Source organism: Callithrix jacchus, chromosome 14 (assembly GCF_049354715.1).
Source record: "Callithrix jacchus isolate 240 chromosome 14, calJac240_pri, whole genome shotgun sequence".
Classification (NCBI taxonomy): Eukaryota; Metazoa; Chordata; class Mammalia; order Primates; family Cebidae; genus Callithrix; species Callithrix jacchus.
In genome coordinates this window covers 61,365,623-61,390,346 of record NC_133515.1, presented here as the reverse complement: position 1 = coordinate 61,390,346, position 24,724 = coordinate 61,365,623, and the positions used below count along the sequence as shown (strand labels likewise).

Genomic DNA, 24,724 nt, shown 5'->3' with positions numbered 1-24,724 from the left:
TAATGGCTGTGTTAATTAACATTCCCACCAACAGTGGCACAAGATTTCTCTTTCTCCACATCCTTGCCAGTACTTGTTATTTTTGTCTTTTTGATAAAGCCATTCTAACAGGTATGAGGTGATAGCTCATTGGGGTTTTAATCTGCATTTCCCTGATGATCAGTGTTGATGAGCATTTTTTTATGTATCTGTTGGTCATATGTATGTTTTCTTTTGAGAGGTATCCATTACCCATTTTTTGATTGGGTTATTTGTTATCTTGCTATTGGGTTGTCTGAATTCCTTATATATTTTAGATTTGAACCCCTTTTCAGATATATGATATGCAAATATTTTTTCTCCATCAGTGGGTTGTCACTTCTCCTCTTCTAATTGTGTTCTTTGCTATGCAGAAGGTTTTTAGCTTGATGTGACTCCATTTGTTTATTTTTGCTTATCTTGCCTGTGCCTTTGGGGTCACAGAGCTAGAATTTGAGCCCAGTTCTTACTCCAAAGAAAATAATGTTTTAGGCTGGGCATGGTGTCTCATGCCTGAAATCCTATCACTTTGGGAGGCTGAGGTGGGTGGATAACTTGAGGCCAGGAATTCAAGACCAGCCTGGCCAACATGGTGAACCCCATCTCTACTAAAAGTACAAAAATTAGCCAGAAATCGCTTGAACCTGGGAGGCAGAGGTTGCAGTCAGCCAAGATCATGCCATTGCACTCCAGCCTGGCAATAGAGTGAGACTCTGTCTCAGAATAAAAAAGAAAAGAAAGAAAGAAATGATCTTTTAGTTGCTACTTACATAGCTTTAATGCTTAAAATACCACAAAAATACTTAGTTGTTACTTACATAGCTTTAATGCTTAAAATACTACAGAAATACTATCTGCAAGAAAGTATGCCCTGGAAGCTGAGGCTCATAGTGTAAAATTTCTTTGGTAGTGTATTTCTTATATAAAGAGGGCAAGCAAATGCACTTTCTCAATACAATTTAAGAGTATGAGGCAAATCTCCTGACTTCTGGAAAGTCCACTTCCCCTCTTGTTCTCAGCTTCATTGTATTTTTTAACATTCCCTTATTTCAGGGAAGATTGCAATAAATAGTTTTTAAGTCATTACTGACCCAATTTTTACCAGACCCTCACCCCCCCCCCGCCAACACCAAATTGAATTTAAATTTAAGCTTAAGAAGAAAAAAGAATCTGAAAGAGTTTCCCCATTCCATTCTCTGCTATTTCTCTGCCTTTGACCAAAACCTCCAGGTCACTGGATGCACTGGGAAAAAAAAAAAAAACAAAAACAGAAGATAGAAGGAGGGAAAGGAAGGGAAAAGTTACAAGGAAAAGAAGAGGAAGAGAGTGTCAGAGTTTTCAAGAGTTCAGAATGGCTTGCAGTTAGGAGTTTGGAACCATGAACTGAGAATTTCAGTTGCTTTTATGCAAGAATGGCTCTGTTACCAGAATTGAACAGAGAACAAGGGCTTCCTTATAGTAGGCTATAGGTCCCAGACCTCCTTCAATTGGTTTTACTCTTTCTACAACCTGAAAGTGTTATTAACTTCTGAGTTGTAGAAAGAAGAGATGCTTTCAATCACTGACTACTTCAATGAACATAATCTACATTTCTTTTCTTGTCCTCTTGATCAGTTTTTTGGGGCATTTGCTCCCCCTGCACAAACAACAGAAATAAGATTCAAAACTTGTTCCTTCTAGATAATATCAACAGCAGCCATAAACAAAGGCAAAATCTGTGATTTAAGTTGTATGCTGAGGGATGAAATTAGGTATTACACTGGGGAATGAAAGTTGTAAGCCAGAAAATAAAATGCCCATAATTTAAAAGTAAATACAAGTAAAAGAAAAAAAAATGTGTCACTTGAAAGACACAGGTTTTGATGACAGCATAATTCAACAGATTTAAATAAAAAATAAGATGTTCACTTAAACACATAGCCCATTTGTCTAAAAATAGAGAAATATTTTGTCATTCATTTTACCATTTTAACTTGATGATTTTGAACATGTAGAGGATTGGGGTCCCCAATTGGTTATTTTTACTTTTTAATCAGATGTCTCAGAATGCAGCCTCTTCTTTCCTCAGTTTGATATTTTGCAGTCCCCTCTTTTCTGACTTTCCACCCAGTCCCATCTCTAAACTTGTCACTGCTAAACATCTTGTTCTGAAAGTACAATATAGGGGGGAAAAAAGAAAGATTTGAATTCTAGCAGAAAGAACTCCTAAGTGCAAAGTTTTTATGAGCAAAGCTTAAATTATTTCTAAAGATGCATATTATGTCTTAAATAATTGCTAGTTCTTATTTAATAAAAATAAAATTAAATCTCAGTGAATTTCTTAGATGATGGAAGAGAGAGCAGTTCAACTAAAACTGATTTTACCAAACTATACAAAATGCCTCTTGTGAAATTGCCATAATACCTGAAACTGTTACTCTAGCAGCAACTATGAAAGCCTATATTTCCAGCCAAGACACTCTTCTTCATTAAAAAATGCATTGACTTGTTCTATAGGTCTTATTGATATGAACAGGAGGCAGAGAAATACTGGGTAGAAGAGGGCAGTTCCCGGGAGTGCCCCACCCCGAAGTCTGGAACTGTGGCCCAAAGTGAGAACTTTACATCCTCATTTTCCTGCTCGAATGTTGCCTTTTCCAGAACCACACTGGCCCACCTGGCCCCCTCATTCTGTACCCATAAAAACTCCAGGCTCCACTGGCAGAGGAGCACCAGAGAAGGAGAGAAGAAATGCAGCAGCCAGGTGTCGGAGAGATGCAGCTTGACTTCAGAGGGATAGCTGGACGGTGGGACTTTGGAGAAGAGCCTGGCCGGGGATGGCCAGACTCCAGGGAAGATCACCTTCCCATTCTGTTCCCTTTACGGCTTCTATTCCCACTGAAAGCCACTTTCATCGGCAATAAAATCCTCCATATTCACCACCCTTCAGTTCATTCCTGTGACCTGATTCTTCCTGGATGCCAAACAAGAGCTTGGGAGCCATGAGTGCAGATGCTTGAGCTGCATAACACTTTGGCCATTCAGAGACAGCAAAAACAAAAGACTACTGTAACACACAATGTCTGGGGCTCCAGAGGTCGCTGGTACCCACTCAGACACAGCTTTGGGGCCACTGAGAGCTCCGCTCCTCTCTGTGCTCAGAAGCACTCATCCTGGCTCCTGCACTCACTCACCTGTGTGCTTCACCTCCCAAAAGGGCAGAGTAAATGGGGAACTCCTGTCATGAGTCCCATGAAATGGTCAGGGAAATATCCTGCTTCATTAACACCTACTCTTGCTTTACAAAAATTTATCACAAAGTTTTTCCAAAGTCTAAAATTTGCACCAGGTTGTTGAGTGTTATTAATTTAGGATACATTTTTGAACAATAAACAATTAAAACATCTGAAGAAAATACCTACCCATGGCTACCGTCATCAAGTTACAGAATCATGTTTCCATACCAACCAGTAGAAGGAAACCAGATATTAAGTGCTGAGTGGTGTTCAAGGGGAAATGATGATAATAATTGTTTAAATATTTAAAACATTTCCCTGAAAAGTAGTTTAACAGAAAAATCAATTCTGATGTACCAGTTAAAGAATATGCTGTGGGCATATAAATGAATACTATGGCCTAATAAAGCCATAGGCATTAACTGTTAATGATGCAAATAACTAATAGACTTGCAGAGTTCATACTTCCATATTTATTATTTTAACAATATTTTGTTTTTCTAAGTGAAAAGCATAAAAAGGCACACGAAGCCATTTTTTTCTAGATAGAAGAAAGTTCATAGGAGGTGAAAAAAAGATACATATACACATAGATGTAGATATAGATGCAGATAGATACTGATATAAACAAACTAATCCACAAAGCTTTTGCATTATTAGGCTTGGAGGAGCCAAAGGACATATCAAGGAGGAAAAACAAGTGAAAAAATAAATAAATAAGTAAAACCAGAGTAAAAAGTTGTAAGCAAATGAGACCGTCTAAATTATTCAAAAGACAAGTGCCACTATCAGTACCGCAATGAAAACACTGAGCCTTGATATGGAAGGAAAAAGGGAGTGCTGAATGCTAGATTCCTGGTTCAAGCCAGGACCCCTGGACAAAGGCTAAAGATCTGTAACAGTCCCTGCTGTCAAGCTGAAACAACTGCAAATCCTCTCTGAGGAAAGCTTCCATAATTAAGAGTTACAGGAGGTTTTTATATTTATTATTCTATATAATGTATTATACAGATAGAATTTAGATATCATAACTATTATAGCTATTCACCATCAGAATCACCCAACATGCAATAACATAAACCAACATAAGTGTGAATCAACAAAAATACAGGCAACAGTCACAGCTATCCAAGAAGTTGAGGTGTTATAATTATCAGCTAGAGATTATAAAATACCTATGTATGAGATATTTAAAGATAAAATAATTATATTTATTAAGTGAGCAAGCAACAAGGTACTATCAAAAGTGGTTAGAAAAACCTGAAAGAACAACTAGACATTTTAGAAATGAAATGACAAGTATTATTGAAATAAAAATATTTGACGGATAGGTTATATCTCAAAATATGCAAAACTGAAGGAACATTCATGAATTCACCAAAAAAAAAGTATTCTAAAGGCAGCACAGAGAAAAAAGCAGATAAAAAATTTGGAAGAGATGTAAGACAATATGGAAGATAGAGAGCAGCTAACATTTATTAATTCATCCGTCCTATAAACATTCAATAAGTGTCTGTTATGTGTTAGGCACTTTCTAGACCCTCAGGGAAAACAGTAGAAAAAAAAAGACACAAAGTACCTAGGAAGTAGGTGCCAGGTCAGATGATTATGGGTGTTATGGAGAAAATTAATAAAGGGAAAGAGGATACCCAGAGTTCCAAAAGAGAAGAGAGCTAGAACAGAAGCAAAGCCATATTTAAAGCAATATTGGCTACAAATTTTCCAGAGATAATGAAAAAAATGATTCCAAAGGGAAGAAAGTATAATCTATACTAAGCAGAACACATAAAAGTAAATGTGTGTGTATATATGCTGCTGTGAAACTACAGAAACTCTATGAGAATATCTTTAAAGTAGTCAGAGAGAAAGAATAAAAACAATGAAACTGGCAGATTTCTCAACAGCAAGAATAGAAACCACAGACATTTAATCATTTATTCAACAAATACTTATTATTTACCATGTCCTATGGATAAAAAAGCAAATAAACAAAAATTCCTGCCCTCCCAGAACTTACATTTTAGTGGCTGAAGATTGACAACAATCAAACTAGTAAACAAAACATTTCTTACTGATAAGTGATAAGTTGTAACACAGAAAATGTAAGAGATGGGAGAGAATCAAATTGTGGGAAGTGGGAAAGAATGCTAGGAAGATATGAAGTTTTAATTACAGTGTCAGGAAAAGCCTCAAGAAAAAAATATTTGATCAAAGACCTAAAGTGAGGGAGGGAGCTCAGAATTTGGAGCAAAAGTGATTCATTAAGTTTATTGCCTTGAGTGGAGCAAGACTTGTATTTTCCAAAATCAAAGGAAACTATTGTGTCTGCAGCAGAGGGAGAGAAAAAGAAAATTCGATAATCATGGGGTCAAAGAAGGAACATGAGCAGAGTGTCTATTGTATAAGAACTTGCAACCCATTGTAATAACTGTGCCTTTTACTTTGAGTGAGATACGAAGCCAACAGAGGGTTTTAAATATAGCAATAGCAAGAGGGCTGAATCATGGCCCAGTAAAAAATGTAATAGACACAGTGGCAGTTTCTTTAAAATTTAAGATGTATTTATGCTATGGCCTAACAATTTGATTCATGGGGTTTATCTCAAGACAAATGAAAATATATGCCCATAAAAAGATTTGTACAAGAATGTTCATAGGTGCTTTATTTATAATATTCAAAAACTAGAAACAAGTCAATGTTCAACAACAGAAGATGGACAAACAACTGTGAATATCCACACAATAAGTATCACTCATAGTACTCAGCAATAAAACAGGAATTAACATTACCTAAGCATGTCATAAGCAACTCTGAAAACATGAGATAACTTTTTAAAGCAGACTGAGGAAAAAAAAACATAATCGGGGGAAAACACGTTTTCATTGATTTCTCATCTGAAATAATTGAGGCCAGATGATGATGGAATAATATCTTTAAATCGCTGGCAGAAAAAAGGAAATGTCAATCTAAAATAACATACAATTTTTTTCAAAAATGAAAGCAAAATAAAGCCATTTTCATATAAAGAAAAGTTTTGTGAGAATTTGTTACCAGTACATCTTCAAAACATCTAGAGTATAAGAAAACCTAAAGGATGTACTTTAGACTGAACAGAAATAATATAAGATGGAAACTTTGGTAACCAAAAATAATGAGCACTGGCAATGATAAGTATGTTAGAAAATATAAAGAAAACGTTTTTCTTATTTATTTGAAAGAGAATTGTGTAAAGCAAAAATAATACTGTATTTTTACATATTAACATGTAGAAGTAAAATATATAATAATAGCACAAGTGATGTGATTGGAAGAATGGAATTACACTGTTTTCAGGGTGCTATATTATACATAAAGTGTTATAGTATTAAATCAAATAAATTGTTGACAAGTTATGTGTGATACTGTTATCAATAGAATGACAACTTAAAAATCATGCAAAGTATAGCTAAAAGGCAAATAGATAAAATCAGTTCTCAAAATTATTTATTCAACCCTAAAGAAAGAAGAAAAGAACAAGAATCCTTGGAACAAAGAAAAAATAAATAGGAGGATGTAACATTAAAGACAACTACATTACATTAAATGGTAAGAAAACTAAACATCCCACTTAAAATTATCAGACAAAAAAATATTTTTGTTATAAAAAACAAGCTTTTTAAAATAAACACACAAGAAGTTGAAATAAAAAGAATGAAAAAGATATATGATATCTACCTGCCCTCTTCTTCACATGGGGTATGCAGTTATACCCAGTTATAAAGAGCTAGTGGTGTTATTTCCAGAGTGTAACCAGAAAGTAATTAGTTCTATAATTTTGAGATGTTCAAACTTGCCTGTCTGTAACTAGGACAGAGTATAATTTGCGACTATACTCAAGGTCTGTATCTGATGAGGTATACATAGTCTTTAATCACTTGTTTACATTTAATCAACAGTAATAAATTATAGTCTATTGCTCCTCCCAGCTGTTGATTCCAAGGCTTTATTTCATATAGGACAAACAACAACTGGGTTTTCAAATGTTCTTTGTTCATCCTTTGATTGTACCATCCAATACTAGATATGGCCTTTTGTGCTAATCTGTGAATGAAGATTTGCAATTGACAGTGAACACCCCAACCTGGCAAAGAGGTAGAGGCAGAAATGCGCAGTAGATAAACAGGAGACAGGGAAAGACCAGTGATTGCCTTCTATATCATACTGTCTTTATCTTCAGGGCCAAAAGTTAACCCTGAAAACAAAAAAACAAATATAACCTCAAAGGCTGAATCTTTATTCCTGTCACTTTCAGTGAAAACAGACCTTCTCTCCCATCCATTCTATTATGCCAAAACAAACACCAGAACCCCAAAGAGACAAATCATGGGGAAAAAGTTGGACCATGTCACTGGCTCATAATTTTTCATTTCAGAATAAATCTAAATGTAACATGAGCAGCTTAAAATCAAATTGACATATAATAAAATAATGAGAAGTTAAATTCCAGTTTAATTAAAGGTATGATGTGCATTATAAGCCCACATGTAACCAAAAAAAAATTATGGACTATTTTTTCTGCATTTTCAAACTCCTGATGTAACAGAATTATTACACTGAAAACTTCCTAAACAAAGAGAGAAGATGGATTTAGAAATAAAACACAAGATAAAAATACAATTGGCCCATGTAGTTCAACACAGTTCATTTGGTGGTCTGAGCTAAATATCTTCAAAAAGAAAAATATATTAATCATAGAATTGACATAAAGTGAAAAGTATATTTATGCAAATGAATGCACAAATGCTTTCCCATTATTCATTACTGTGAATTTTTATGAAATTCAAAAATACTACATAAGAAGTTGTTTATTTACTGGAAAGTTCACTAGAGCAAACAATTCCAACACAATTCTTCCAGATGATTAGGAGCATGTCTCTTAAAATTTCTTAGCTTTAATTTCCACATATGAAAACAAATATACTAAATTAGATAACACTTAAGTTTTTTGTTCAAGGTGCTCTCATATGTACTTAGCACAAAAGGTAGAATTTATGTTTCTGAGACAAAATATTTTCCTACTGTTATTAAAGACAATATTTTAATTTATAAAACACTTCACATTTGACAACACACGTTAATATATATTACCTCACTGGATTCTCACAACCAACCAGCAGTAAGTGTTACTCTAAATCTAAGACTTGGGAAAAAGCAATGACTTGTTCAATATACTGAAACTTTAACCTATGACGCCTAATTATAAGTCAATTTTGGCAAATGTAGAATATTGAAAATCCAGCTTAATCTTACACACACACACACACACACACACACAAAGTTCAAAGAAAGTTCATTCTCAAACTTCTATGGACACCTTCCAAAATGCTGTGGTCATTCTGACTTGAGTTCTGTAGTATCAGAATGCTTGACTACTAATGATCATTTCTAGCTTAAGAAATGCAACTGGAGAGACGTAGCATATAAATATTAAACGAATGTGAACAAGTCCCTGTTTCTTGGTTGGCCATATTCCATGAAGTTTTTAGCTCAATGGAAGTTGACATTACCAGTTTTTTCAGGGGCTGAATTGTCCCATACTTCCCCAGTATTTATTTATATGTTAAAGTCTTAATCCCCATTAACTCAGAATGTGACTATATTTGGAGACAGGGTCTTTAAATAGGTAATGAAGCTAAAATAAGGTCATTAGAGTAGGCCCTAATCCAACATGACTGTTGTCCCCATAAGAAGAGGAGATTAGGATACAACACATACAGAAAGAAAACCATGTGAAGACACAGGGAAGAAGCCAACGAGAGAGCCCTCAGAAGAAACCAGCCCTGCTAGCACCTTGATAACCAACACTGCTGGCTGCAAGAATTATGAGAAATATCTATTGTTCAGGCCACCCAAACCGTAGTACTTTGTTATAGCAGCCCTAGCAAAAAAAAAAAATCCTATCTTCTTGTAATTTGCTGCTGCTGCTGCTACCATTGTTAAAATAAATGTCCACACAGCACAAATGACCTACTCAAAGTAACAAGGCAAGTTACTGGAAGAGCTGCACTGGAACCCAAATCTCTAGAAACCCATCTCATTTTTAAATAAAAATCCAATGTATGGAACAGGGAAAAAAAACATGAATTGATACAGGAGTTAAGAAGAAATTACTTAGGCAGATAGTGATGGTATGGGAGTCCTCAGTAAGGTTTTCCTATTTATGAAAAGCAGCCCCAAATCATTTTCCTTTCTAACAAAGAGAAGCCTGTAAAATCCAGCGGCAGACACAGATGCCAGCAGTTGCGGCAATCATGTTCAAAATGATGGCTTATCTTTCCTTCTCTGTCTGCCTGTGTACAGTAAGGAGCAGACAAGAGGGGACCCGCCAAGGGGGGAGTTCATTAGCATAATAAGATTAGGGTGGGGTGACCAGCCTTCCCTGCAGGCTATGTAAACATCACACCTGCTCAAACCAGTCTCTGAGCCCTATGTAAATCAGATGCTGCCTCTTCAAGCGGGCTATAAAATCCCGGGCATCCACCACCGGCTGGTCTTCCTAAACTGCTCATGTATGTCCATGTCCTAAATTTCCCTGGCATGAGATGACAAACCCCGGATATATGCCCCAGACAACATAGCTGCTTCAGAATGATCAATGTTTATTTTTTGTGAAACTCCTGAAGACATTCCTAGTATTTCACAAAGCACCATCTGAAAATCACTACATTTAAAAGACTGACATATTACACAGACATTAGTAAAGAAGTTGGTGAAAGAAATTGGTTTTGAACCTTGCCTTTTAACTTTAGGTAACAAGCCACCTATTTCTATAGAAAATGTACACACAAAGGAGGAGAAATATTTTCTGTAGTTGGTGAAACAAGATATGGGGGTTTAATTATATCACTGAAGGTAGAAAAGTAACCAATAGAGAAACTAATACATTTTATAACTACACCAGGAGGAAGAAGGAGAGAGGGTGAAAGAGAATATGGTTAAGCTAAATCTTCAGCAGAGTAGGAAGCTTAATGTCTCAACCCAGAAATAGCCACATAAACATTTATTAACCAAATGAAAGTAACCACCATAAGAAAACAGATATAGCCAGAAATTATTGACCATGGGGCCATGGGAGCAGAGATGAAGAGGCATGGGCAGGAGACTGTGTTTTCATTACAAGCACTCCTGTAGTAGAAAGAGAGAGAAAGAGAGAGAGTGAGTGTGTTTGTGTGTGTATGTATGTGTGTGTGTGTAAGGCAGGGATGGGGAGAGAAGGAGGGACAGATTTTCTCTTTAAAGCAAAAAGGAGGAAAAGCTTTCATGGAGTTTTTAATTCCTCTTTCCATATCCAACAAAGAAATAGTAAAGTCTATTCCTATACACACATGAAAATGTGATTCAAAAAATAAAACAATTAGGATGAAAATTACTAATCTGTTCCATGCTGACTTCTATAATATTAAAATACTACAGAAGCCATCAAGCCCCTTCCCAGTGTTCCCTAAAAAAAGTTTTACAGGCCAGACACGTTGACTTACACCTGTAATACCAGCACTTTGGGAGGACAAAGAGGGTGGATCACGAGGTCAGGAGTTCGAGACCAGTCTGACCAAAAGGCAAACCCTGTCTCTACTAAAAATATAAAAATTAGCCACGCATGGTAGCACACACCTGTAATCCCAGCTACTCAGAAGGCTGAGGCAGGAGAATCTCTTGAATCTGGGAACTGGAGGTTGCAGTGAGCCGAGATTGCGCCACTGCACTCCAGCCTCAGTGACAGGGCAAGACTCTGTCTCAAAAAAAAAAAAAGAAAAAAAGTTTTACCAAGGCAGAGAATTCCACTCTTTTGCCTGCGGGGAATAAAGTCAAATCAGATCTATCCTTTGCTGTCACCCCTGAAACTCCCTCTTCCTGCAGTAGGAAAAACAAAATGTTTAAAAACACACAAATGAAGCACTTTATTTATCAGGGTGGAATCTGCCTGTCCTCTGAAGTGGGACACATTAAATTTCTATAAAATTTCATTTTGGTGCCACAGATTCAATTCCAAACCACTCTATCATTTATTTTACCTCCCTGGACTGCTGAAGAATTGAAACAAAGCATGTATTTTGTTTTTCTTTTAAATATGAAGGTGCAAAACATTGGCAATTTTTCTTTCTAAAATGGAAGTCATAAAGGATATATAAAAAATCATAAGATAACCCAAAAATTTATCTCCCTTTAAGGGTATTAAGATCAACTGTAAAAAGGTCTCTTGAAAATTCCACATCAAAACATAAACTAACTTTGATCAATTTTGTCATAAATTGGCAGAATACAAAGTTCATTTTAATAACAATTGCTTCTCTAGAATAACTTCTACATTCAATAGAAATATCGTTGTTACTTTTCACTGTCAAGTCTCACTTAAGGATCATAGCTACATTTGCCAAAACAATGCATAACATGTAAGACCAATGCATCTTGAATTCACAAGCAACCTAATTTTAATAATACTGAAGGAAAAATGGGCAGGTTATTTTTAAACTAGGAAACCAACAGGATAATGAATCTAGTTAAGTCTATGTAACTAAGAGCTGCCAATACGCACGGCAAGTTTGGTTTATAGCAAAAAAACACACACAAAAAATACTCTCTTCAGTACATAAATACATAAAGAAAACATACGCATTGTCCTGTTATAATCTATGTTACAATTGTCTGAACAGTGTCTTTTCCACAGGGACATTTCCATTCGGTTTTCTTCTTTCTGAAGCACTGCCAATTTCATAGAAGTGTTTGGATGTTTTACTCCATTACTTTCAAAGCCACCAAATTTATGTGATCCAAAGTAAATGAGAAACACCTTAGAGTCACTGGAAATTTTATATCTTAAGTATGTCTCTGAAGTTGTGAGTTCTCTCTTTTATTATTATTAATTGACATAATAATTATACATATTTATGGGGTACACTGTGATGTTTTGATATGTGCATATAATGTGTATTAATCAAATCAGGATAATTAATGTATCTATCACCTCAAACATTTATCCCTTGTTTGTGGTGAAAATCCTCTCTTCTACCTATTTTGAGATATACACTACCCTATTTTTTGCTATCATCACCCTACTGTGCAATAGGACACCAGAACCTATTCTTCCTTCCTAACTGTAAATTCATACCCATTGACAAACCTCTCTCCACCCTCCTATTCCCCTCCCTAGTTTTCATTAACCTGTTCTATTCACTACTTCCATGAGAGAAACATTTTTAGATTCCACGTAAGAGTGAGAACATGCAGTATTTGTCTTTCCGTATCTGGCTTATTTCATTTAACAAACATAATATCCTCTAACAACAACAACAAAAAAAAGTAGTGCTTAATATCCAAAAAATATGTACAACACACTCCTGAAGATTCTAACTTCTCATTTAGACACAAATTCTGAAATGGTTTCCAGTAGAAACTGGGTTCTTAATTCCTGGCTTGAACAAAAACGCCCAACAATGCCACCGAGCAAAATGATTACATCTCTTTTTGGACCTTGTGAGTTTAAGGACTAAATTCTCAAACACTGAAGAAATTAATTGTTTTTTATGTAAAGGTCATTGTTTAGAATACATGACATCCACATCACTCCCACCACTTGACCTTACCGCCATTGTTACACGTTTTGATTTAAACAGGCTTTGCTTCAAACTAATACCTAGCTGATTAAACCCCTCTGATCTAGAGATACTAGCTGTAGAGTAGAGATTTCTTCGGAATCATGAAGCTTGAAGGAGAAATAACCAATTGGGTCACATCATTATATCTCTGCTCATAAAAACTAGAAAGCCAATTATATAGTTTCTCGGTTTTGCTGCAGCAAAGATAGTATCAGAATAATTACACAAGACTTCAGTAAATGTTTTTTTTGTTTTGTTTTGTTTTTTTTGTAGAATTCTTCATCCCACCATTCAACTGAAGAAAAAACTCTTAATTTGTTACTAGGTATGAAAGTGCAAAGAACTTTTCACTATCAGATAAAAAATTTAATGTAGGCTATAGCTGCAGGTTCAGAAAACATGACAATATTCTTTAAGAGAGATTTATTGCCTTTTTGAGTTACTTCCATTGATTTTTCTTGTCTACACACCCATGCTTCCTGCTGCACCACAATATTCTATTTTCTATTTGGATACTTATATTTACCATCTGCCTACTACTAACTCATCTTTAATAAATTTTTAATGGATTTTTAGGGTGACCTTAGCAGACCATGCCTTTATTTCTTTCTTTAAGATGAACACTCCTTTCAAGTAATCCCTAAAGATTTAGGCCAAGGTCAGCTTCTCCATTTCTAGCAAAAATAGAAAAATAAATTGCAGGTTATGTTACAAGCAAGTTTAGGTTTCATGCTTCTGTCTATAAAACAATGCCATAATATTGATACTGCTAATATTTCAAATACTAAACAATTTGACTTCAGTGACTGGAGAATAGTATTAATTCATTAAAACTGAATGTGTCTGACTTTTTAAACACATTTCTTATCTCTGAAGATGACTTAGACAAAGCTTGGAGAGCAGCAGAATACTAATACAGAGCATGGCATTAAGTAAGGGCTTGTTAAATGTTATTGAATAAATAATAATGATTCTACTGGGTATCTGTTTAAACCAAAAGCCTGCTCAAAAAGGAAAGAAGAGATTTTGGTGGCTACAAAGCCTGATCCAAATTTGAGCTCACCTGAAATAGCAACATATATCCTGTGACTTTTGGCAGTCACAGGATAATGACTCTTCATGTGGATACAGGTGACCTTAAAACACTGTAAGGAGCACCTGTTTAATGAACAAAAATAAATTGGATAATTTTTATTAGTAATTGTTGGAAAAGCCCTTAGTACTCATCTCATTCATTCATACTCTCAAAATAACATCCTACCTCCAACAAACTGACTCATCTATTGGCTCAGTTTGAAAACTTCCAAGAACAAGCAAGTTACTTCCTGCCATTATTAACCCTTTCACTTCAATTTGGACAAGGGCATTCTTTTTTTTTTTTTTTGACTCCTAATTTATCTTCAAATGAGTTAACTGCATTTATATAAGTTTTAGTCTCAAGACTTTTGTAGTAAGCTAAACTCCATGACACTTTTTATATAAACTCTAATGTCATCTAGTTTCTTGGGTCTACTTGTGAAATTTAGTATGAAACTGCTTTGTTCCCCATTGTATTTTAGGTCCATGTTATAAATTTATAATATATTTTTATTGTGAAATATTTGAAACATACAGAAAGCCTAAAATGATAAAAATATTCATATACCAACTAACTTTAATAATATTCATGTTTTCTGTGTTTGCTTTAAGCAAAGCACATCAAAGCAAAACAACCATGAAAATCTTCACAAATGCTGTTGAATCACTTTGTGCGACCTTCCTAAATCCTGTCTCCTTCCCTCTCTCCCCAGAAGTAACCACCATATTTACTCTGAATCATTCCTCTGCATGTTACAGTTTTACTCATATGTATGTATGTTTATATCTATAGAATATTTAACAGCTTTTAAAGTTCATATACATGATATTCTCTCTCCATACGTGTGTATAAATATAAATATATATACATGTATGTATATATGTATCACTGTCTGCAACTTCCTTTACTTAACTTCCAAAGCGTGTCAGGGTTGATAAATATGGCTCCAGTTAATTCATTTTAACCACTGAATAACCACAGCAACAACCAAAAGCATGCTGCAATGAAATTTGTATACTTGAGACACATGGGAAAGTTTCTCTAGAGTATAAACCAAGACATGAAGTTACTTGGCTGTAGGAAAGTGGCATCTTCAACAATTAGCACACCAAAGGGATCGAATCAATCGATATACATTCCAGTGGTGTACGTTAGCCCCCATGGCTTCACTTTCTTGACCACACTTAGTAGAAGACTTTATACTTTTGCCAATCTGGTGGGAATTATAGTTGATTGTGGTTTTATTTGCATTTCCATAATTACCAACACAGCTGAGTGCTTTTGCTTATGGTCCCTGTTATTTCAATGCTATTTGTCTGTGAACTGCCTGTCTACACGATTCGTCTTTTTTTTCCCCTCTTGAGTTTCCAGTCTATTTTAGTTTTTAAAATTTTTACTTTGTATATTCTGACACAAATCGTTCAAACCTCCTCAAATTCTGTCTTATTACTTTATTTATAGTCACACAGACATTTTTAGTGCTAATGCAGTTGAATTTATGAATATTATCCTTTATTGTTTGTGTCTACTGTTTCTAGTATAAATAGTTTTCCCTTCTGTGGGTAAAAGTTATCTTTATTTTCCTGAAAAACATAAAATTATGGTTTTCACATTTATGTTTTTAATCTTCTTGGGACATAGCCTTGTGTATATGGGATATAAACCATGTATTATTTTCATCCATAAAGCTGAGCTTTGTCCCTGTATCATTTATTAACTACTTCAGTCTTTCCCTGTTGACTTAATAATGTTACTTCTGTCATTTGTCATATTTTCATATTTCAGTGGTTCATTTGAGGACTCTCTATTATGTTCCATTATTCTATTTAATTCTTGAACTAAAACCACACTTTTATCACACTGTGTAATTGCTTTATTTTATAATTAGCCTTGATAGAAAAGAACCTTCATCATGTTCCTCTCCTTCAAAATTGCCTTAATCATACTTGGCTTTTTGCTCTTCAATGCACTTTTGAGGATTAGTTTGTCCAGCAAAATTCCTATTGAGATTTAGACAGAAACTGCACTGAATTTATAGGTTAATTAAGTGAAAATCTCATTATGTGACCCTGTACATGACAACGTTATATCTTTGTATTCCACTTAATCAGACTGAGTAAACTTCTTCCTTAACACTTCATATTTGTTTCAATAAAAACCTTCAAAACTTTTCTTGGATTTAGTTCCAGTTATTTAGCTCTTTGTTCTGCAGACACATGGAAAGAATTCTGTACATATGGGTTATAGAATTTTAAATGTAGTTTAGATTAAGCTTGTGCTTTCTTTTTCAAACATTCTCAATCCTTCTAAATTGTTTATTGGGTTACCTCCCAATTTTAGAGGAGCATAACGAAACGTCCCACTCTGACTCTTAATTTTTTCAAATTTACCTTGCCCTTCTATCCATGAGGGCAGAAATTTTTGGCTCTGTTCACTTTTTCTCCCTAGTGTTCGGAGTGATACTCAGCATATAGTAGACATTAAACAAATAATTGTTGAAAAACAATTGTTTTATATTTTTGGTGGATGTTTTTAGTAAGATGTAGCATCCTTTTTTATTCCTATACATGATTTTTGCCTTAAATTTTATTTTGTCTGATATTAGTTTTGTCACAACAGTTTTATTTTAACTCATTCTTCCCAAAATATTCTTTCCTCATTCCTAAAGGAACTCATTTTAGGTTCAAACTTTCTGTGTGGTTTTGTTTTAGGTCTTTTGTTAGTGTTACACAGAATATTTTGAAATCATATCTGATAATCTCTGTATTTTAATGTGTTGATATTTACCTCTCTGACTTCTGCAATGCCATCCTAATTTATCTTCTGTTTATCAACCTTTATTTGCCCTTTTTATTTCCCCTACTGGAATTCATAAATGCATCATATGATCCCTTTGTTGGTAGCATGCTACAAATTATGTATCTATTCTTTCAGTAATTATCTTTAACTTTTTCCAATTTTTATTGTGGTAAACTACACATACCATAAAATTCTCATCTTAAACTATTTTTAGGTGTACAATTCAGTGGTATTAAGTACATTCATATTATTGTACAACCACCACTACCATCCATTTTTAGAACTCTTTTCGTCTTGTAAAACTGAAACTCTATGACCATTCAACAGTAACTTTCTATTTGCCCTTCCCCCTAGCCCATGACAACTATCATTCTATTTTCTGCCTTTATGAATTTGACTACTATACACACCTCACATAAATGGAGTCATACTATACTGTCTTTTTGTGACTGGTTTATTTCACTTAGCATAATGTCCTCAAGGTTGGTTCATCCATTTACAGCATGCATCCAAATTTTCTTCCTTGTAAAGGCTGAACAATGTTCCATTGTTATGTATATTTCACATTTTGCTTATCCATTCGTCTGTTGATAGACCCTTGTGTTGCTTCTACCTTTTAGCTATTATAAATAATACTGCTATGAATATAGGAATACAAATACCTTGAAACTCTGCTGTTGATTCTTTGAGGTATATACCCAGAAGTAAAATTGCTGGTCATTCTATTTATTTAAGGAACCACCATACTGTTTTCCATAGTAGTTGTACCATTTTACCTTCCCAATGACAGTATAAAAGAGTTCCAATTTCTCCAAATCCTCACCAGCATTATTTTTAATAGTAGCCATACTAATACATGTGAGGTAGTAATTGTCCTCAAATTGTTAGCACTCATATGTAAGTACAAATTGTTATTACAAAGCAAAGATTATTCTAAATGTTCACCTCATCCTAAACATGTCACAGATCCAACAACAGTTTAACTACTCAGTGAAGTTATTCTCTTTTCTCCTTTAATTCCTATCCACTATTTTATACTTATCTTCTGAAGGGTTATTTTATAGTCAATATAAATTTTATGTATTAATTGTTGTGCTAACAACATTTTTCTCCTAAAGTAGTTTTAATAAAAGTTTGAACTCTCAATTGTTATAGGTCTGAAAAAAATTCCTGAATGACAATATAGCTGAAAATCAAGTTCTAGGCTGAACTCCAAGTTATGCAGCACTTTGAAGCCGCCACTCTGCTTTTTCTAGTAGCTACTGGTGTTGAGAAGTCAGCTGTCCAGCTAAGTGGCATTCACTTGAAGCAAATGTATCTTGTCTTTCAGGATTCTTTTAAGAGTTTCTTTTTGTTACTAACATTCTATAGTTTCACAATAATCTGTCAAGTTGTAGATTTATTCATTCTGTCAGTCTCAGGACTCATGGATTTTGGTCTGGAAATCTGTAGATTTTTGCTTGAAATATTGATGTTTCGCAGGACTTGCCATTCTCCTCTAAAGCTCCTTTGTCTGTCTTCTGTGTCTTCTAACTACTCATATGCATGCTTTGCCTCTCTGTGTGCTCATTTGAGTGAATTTCTCAGCATTGCCTCTGGTCCGCAAACTCCCTCACCATGTATAGTTCATTTAATATGTTGTGTTTAAAAATATTTCAATGTCATGGTTTTTTCATTTTTTTTAGTTCCCTTTTTCATAAGCATCTGTCCTTGTTTTCTTTGTTTATATATTTTATAATCTCATGCTTTTTAATAAAAATTGTCTTGAAGCATCCTAAATAAACTTATTTAAAATCCATTGTACTACAGTTCTAAAAGAAGAGTGTCTTTAGGAATAAAATTCTTCTGAGTGTTGATGAGCTTTCAGAGCATTACATTCATTCATATGTTTTGGAATTTTAGTTTGCACATCCTGACTATTTTGTTTTGTTAATATTATTTTCTCTTTCCATCTTTTTCTAAGTTCCCCCTCCACATTGAGAGGATTTGAAGTCACCACTTTTCAAACCCTCAGGACCCTCAGATCTTCTAACAAAATTTTGGGGCTCTTTCCCATTGTGATGTTAAAATTGCACACACAGTTAGTGAGCCACCAGGACACAGCTTAGTTTAGTGTCAGATGGGAAACTATGTGGGATCTTCCTTTATTCTAGTTCAGCTGCTTGCTTACATCCTGTTATGCACTGAATGTTCATGTCTCCCCAAAATTTAGTTTTTAAAATTCTAACCCCAATAGGATGGGATTAGGAAGTGAGGCCCTTGGCAGGTGATTAGGTCATAAATGGGATTTGTGCCCTTATTAGAGCTACCTTTCTCTTTCTGCTATGTGAAGAAACATGGAGAAGTCATCAGTCTGTATCACAGAAGAGAGCTCTCACCAGAACCCAACCATGCTGGCACCCTAATCTCAGACTTCCAGCCTCCAAAACTGTGAGAAATACATTTCTGTTGTTTATAAGCCACCCAGTCTACAGTATTTTGATATGGCACCCAGAATTAACTTAGACACATCCAGTTCCCAAAGAGTGGCAGTTTTTGGCTTGTTTGTTTACCACCTCCCAGCCTGCTTTCATAACCCTCCTTACACTCTCTAGATTTAAACAAGAAGTCTTCTTCAGGGCCTCATCCCCATGGAGCATTTTTATTCTCCTTTCTCCCTCAAGGGCCAAAAATCCCACAACTTTCTGCTTGAGGTCCTAAGCCAGAAGATGTGTGGCATGGCTACATTTATCATATTCTAGTTCTCTTTGCCAGAGGTGTGTAAACCAGAGCAACTCCATCTTCAATAGGAGCTGGTAAACAAGGCTGAGACCCACTGAGCTGCATTCCCAGATGGTTAAGCATTCTAACTTACAGGATGAGACAGAAGTCAGCACAAGATACAGGTCATAAAGACCTCACTGATAAAACAGGTTGCAGTAAAGAAGCAGCTAAAAGCCATCAAAACCAAGGTGGCATCAAGAGTGACCTCTAGCCTTCTTCACTGCTACATTCCTACCAGCACCATGACAGTTTACAAATGCCATGACAACATCAGGAAGTTACCCTATATGGTCTAAAAAGGGAAGGCATGAATAATCCATTTCTTGTTTAGCACAGCACCAAGAAATAACGATAAAAATGAGCAACTAGACACCCTCAGTGCTGCTCTGTCTATGGAACAGCCATTCTTTTATTCCTCTACTTTCTTAATAAACTTTCTTTCACGTTACTCTATGGACTCACGCTGAATTCTTTCTTACAAGAGACCCAAGAACCCTCTCTTGGGGTCTGTATCCCATTCTTATGAGATCTTCTGTTTCAATCAATGGAGATTCTTTTTTTCTTTAATTAACATTTTTGCTTTGTTTTTTTTTTTAGTCCAGTAATGCATTTTATGATTTTCTCTTGTCACAGTTTACCCATGTGTTTGGAGCACAGAATGCATTACGGCATTAACACACGCTGCCATCTTGACCAAAAGTCCATATTATGATAATTTTGAAAGGTGAAGCCTCACTTACTCTTTTCTTTCTTGGGTTTTATTTGTATTTGAAATTCTTTGGATGGAATCATGCTGCCAGCTATAAATTTACCAAAATGTGATCTTGTCATTCCCACAGTACTATCCACGTTATTAAGAACATCATGGAGGGGACTCAAGATGGTGCGGTGAGAACAACCCAGGATTGAAGCTCTCGGTGAATGCGTGGAGAGGGTGAGTCAGGGCCGAATTTCCAGACAGATCTTTGTTGCCCACAGAACAAGGAAATTCCCAGATATAAAAAAGATGCGGGATGCCAGGCAGAGGCTTTGGCTGGCACTGTAGCGCAGCGGCGCTACACAGAGCTCTGCACAAAGCACACTGGTCCAGGTGTCCTGTTGAACTGGCAATCTGAGACTTGAGAGGGCTGAACTTGAGACAGAATGAAACTTGGACAGTGAGCCAGGCCAGGAAATTTCAGAGAAACAGCGTTTGGGGTAGCACAGTGGGACAAACAAAACGGTGATTCCAAACACTCCAGGTGGAGAGGTTCCCTGAGGAGATAGCTGAACCCAGGACGGTGCAGCTCCGTGGGGGAGGGGCGTCCGCCATTACAGAGGCAATCCGCCCCTACTGAGGTACACGCCCATTGCTGATGCAGCCTGCCATTGCCGAGGAAACCCGCTACAACAGAAAGACTCCGCTGCAGGGCGTAGCCCATGGCAGCAGAGTGGAGACTGCAGCAGCAGGGCAGAGCCTGCAGAAACAGGGCGAACCTCACACCAGCAGGGCAGAGCCTCGGCAGGCGAATAGTGACTAGACTGCCTCCTAGCTGGGCAGGACAGCACAACGGACACTCACAAAGAAAACCCCAACCCTCCCCAAGACAGAGCATCTGAGAAAAAAAGGGTTTTTTTATGAGTTCTGCTGCAGCAGAATTAAACATAGCAGCCTAACAGCCCTGAATGACCAACAGAGCTCACAGCTCAGCACTTGAGCTCCTATAAAGTACAGACTGTCTCCTGAAGCAGCTCCCGGACCCCTCTATATCCATAAGACTGACATTTGGCAGGCATCATTCTGGGACAAAGATAGCAGAAAAAGAAACTGGTAGCATCCCTCACTGTTCCACAGCTGCTATAGGTGCACCCCAGACAAGCTGGGCCTGGAGTGGACCTCAGCAGTCGTACAGTGGAGGAGCTAGACTGGTAGAAGGAAAACTAAGTAACAGAAATACTTCATCATCAACAATCTGGGTGTCCACTCAGAGACCCAATCGAAAAGTCAGCAACTACGGAGACGACAGGTGGATAAATCCACAAAGATGGGAGGAAACCAGCACAAAAAGGAGGAAAACACCCGAAACCAGAATACCTTGCCTCCTAGAAAGGAACAAAACTCCTCACCAGAAGGGAACAAATCTGGACGGAGAATGACTGTGACGAAATGACAGAATTAGACTTCAGAAGATGGATATTGAGAAACTTTTGTGAGGTAAAAGAACATGTATTAAATCAATGCAAAGAAACTAAGAACCTTGAAAGAAGATTCGATGAAATGATAACAAGAATGGATAACTTAGAGAGGAATATGAATGAATAAAAAGAGCTGAAAAACACAATACGAGAACTTTGCAAAGCATGCACAAGTTTCAACAGCTGAATTCACCAAGCACAAGAAAGAATATCAGAAGTCGAAGATCAACTCAATGAAATAAAACAAGAAACCAAGATCAGAGAAAAAAGCGCAAAAAGGAATGAACAAAGTCTCCAAGAAATGTGGGACCATGTGATGAGACCTAACCTATGTTTCATAGGTGTACCAGAATGTGACGAAGAGAATGAATCCAAGCTGGAAAATACTCTTCAGGACATTATCCAGGAAAATTTCCCCCACCTAGCAAGACAGGCCAACACTCAATTGCAGGAAATACAGAGAACACCACAAACATATTCCACAAGAAGAGCAACCCCAAAGCACATAGTAGTCAGATTCAACAAGGTTGAAATAAAAAAGAAAATACTAAGGGCAGCCAGAGAGAAAGGTTGGGTCACCCACAAAAGGAAGCCCATCAGACTCACAGCAGATCTCTTGGCAAAAACACTACAAGCCAGAAGAGGGTGGGGGCCAATATTCAACATCTTTAAGAAAAGAACTTTCAACCCAGAATTTCATATCCAGCCAAACTGAGCTTCAGAAGTGAAGGAAAAATAAAATCCTTTGTGAACAAGCAAGTACTCAGAGTTTGTCACCACCAGGCCTGCTTTACAAGAGCTCCTGAAAGAGGCACTACATATAGAAAGGAACAACCAGTACCAGCCATTCCAAAATCACAGTAAATGTTAAAGAGCATCAACATAATGAAGAATCTACAACAACCAACAGGCAAAACAGCCACTTAGCATCAAAATGGCAGTATCAAATTCACACATAACAATATTAACCCTAAATGTAAATGGACTAAATGCACCAATCAAAAGACACAGACTGGCAAATTGGATAAAAATCCAAAACCCATCAGTGTGCTGTATCCAGGAAACCCATCTCACATGCAAGGATACACAAAGGCTCAAAATAAAGGGATGGAGGAAGATTTACCAAGCAAATGGAGAGCAAAAAAAAAGCAGGAGTTGCAATTCTCATCTCTGATAAAATAGACTTTAAAGCAACAAAGATCAAAAGAGACAAAGAAGGCCATTACATAATGGTAAAATGATCGATACAACAAGAAGAGCTAACGATCCTAAACATACATGGACCCAATACAGGAGCACCCAGATACATAAGGCAAGTTCATAATGACTTACAAAGAGACTTAGACTCCCACACAATAATAGTGGGAGACTTTAACACTCCACTGTCAATATTAGACAGATCAACCAGACAGAAAATCAACAAGGATATCCAGGGCTTGAACTCAGACCTGGAGCAAGCAAACCTGATAGACATTTACAGAACTCTCCACCCCAAATACACAGAATATACATTCTTCTCAGCACCACATCATACCTACTCTAAAATTGACCACATAATTGGAAGTAAATCACTCCTCAGCAAATGCAAAACAACTGAAATCATAACAAACAGTCTCTCAGACCATAGTGCAATCAAGTTAGAACTCAGAATTCAGAAACCAACCCAGAACCGCACAGCTTCATGGAAACTGAACAACTGGCTCTTGAATGTTGACTGGATAAACAATGAAATGAAGGCAGAAATAAAGAAGTTCTTCGAAACCAATGACAACGAAGACACAACATGCCAGAATCTCTGGGACACATTTAAAGCAGTCTCCAGAGGAAAATATATAGCTATAAGTGCCCACATGAGAAGAGTGGAAAGATCCAAAATCGAAACCCTAATGTCAAAATTGAAAGAGGTGGAGGAGAAAGATAAAGAAAACTCAAAACCCAGCAGAAGACAAGAAATAACTAAGATCACAGTTGAACTGAAGGAGATAGAGACACGAAAAACCCTTCAAAAAAATCAATAAATCCAAGAGCTGGTTTTTTGAAAAGATCAACAAAATAGACAGACCACTAGCCAGATTGATTAAAAAGAAAAGAAAGAACAACCAAATAGATGCAATAAAAAATGATGAACGGGAAATCACCACAGATTCCACAGAAATTCAAACCATCATCAGAGAATATTACAAACAACTCTATGCACATAAACTAGTAAACCTGGAAGAAATGGATAAATTCCTGGACTCCTGTGTCCTCCCAAGCCTAAACCAGGAAGAAACTGAAACTATGAATAGACCAATAACAAGGTCAGAAGTCGAGGCAGCAATTAAGAGCCTACCACATAAAAAAAGCCCAGGTCCAGACAGGTTCACAGCCGAATACTACCAGACACAATAAAAGGAGCTGGTACCATTCCTTCTGAAACTATTCCAAATAATCCAAAAAGAGGAAATCCTTCCCAAATCATTTTACGAGACCAATATTAACCTGATACCAAAACCTGGCAGAGACCCAACAAGAAAATAAAACTTCAGGCCAATATCCATGATGAAAATAGATGCAAAAATCTTCAATAAAATATTGGCAAGCCGACTGTGACAGCAAATCAAAAAACTTATTCATCGTGATCAAGTAGGATTCATCCCGGGGATGCAAGGCTGGTTCAACATACGCAAGTCCATAAACGTAATTCACCACATAAACAGAACCAAAAACAAAAACCACATGATTATCTCAATTGATGCAGAGAAGGCATTTGACAAAATTCAACAGCCCTTTATGCTAAAAACCCTCAATAAACTCGGTGTCAATGGAACGTATCTCAAAGTAATAAAAGCTATTTATGACAAACCAACAGCCAATATCATACTGAATGGGCAAAAACTGGAAGCATTCCCTTTGAAATCCAGCACTAGACAAGGATGCCCTCTTTCACCACTCCTATTCAATATAGTACTGGAAGTTCTAGCCAGAGCAATCAGGCAAGAAAAAGAAATAAAGGGTACTCAAATAGGAAAGGTGGAAGCCAAATTGTCTCTATTTGCAGACGA

At 36.3% G+C, this 24,724-nt stretch overlaps 1 long non-coding RNA gene across 1 annotated transcript in view; it reads right to left on the bottom strand.

The window, feature by feature from the left end:
- Positions 1–893: 893 nt before the first annotated feature.
- LOC144579166 (uncharacterized) overlaps positions 894–24,724 on the bottom strand; it is a 57,738-nt gene continuing 33,907 nt past the window's right edge. Inside the window, exon 7 of the long non-coding RNA XR_013526101.1 lies at positions 894–2,165. This is a non-coding gene — a long non-coding RNA (uncharacterized LOC144579166). The remainder of the gene's footprint in view (positions 2,166–24,724) is intronic.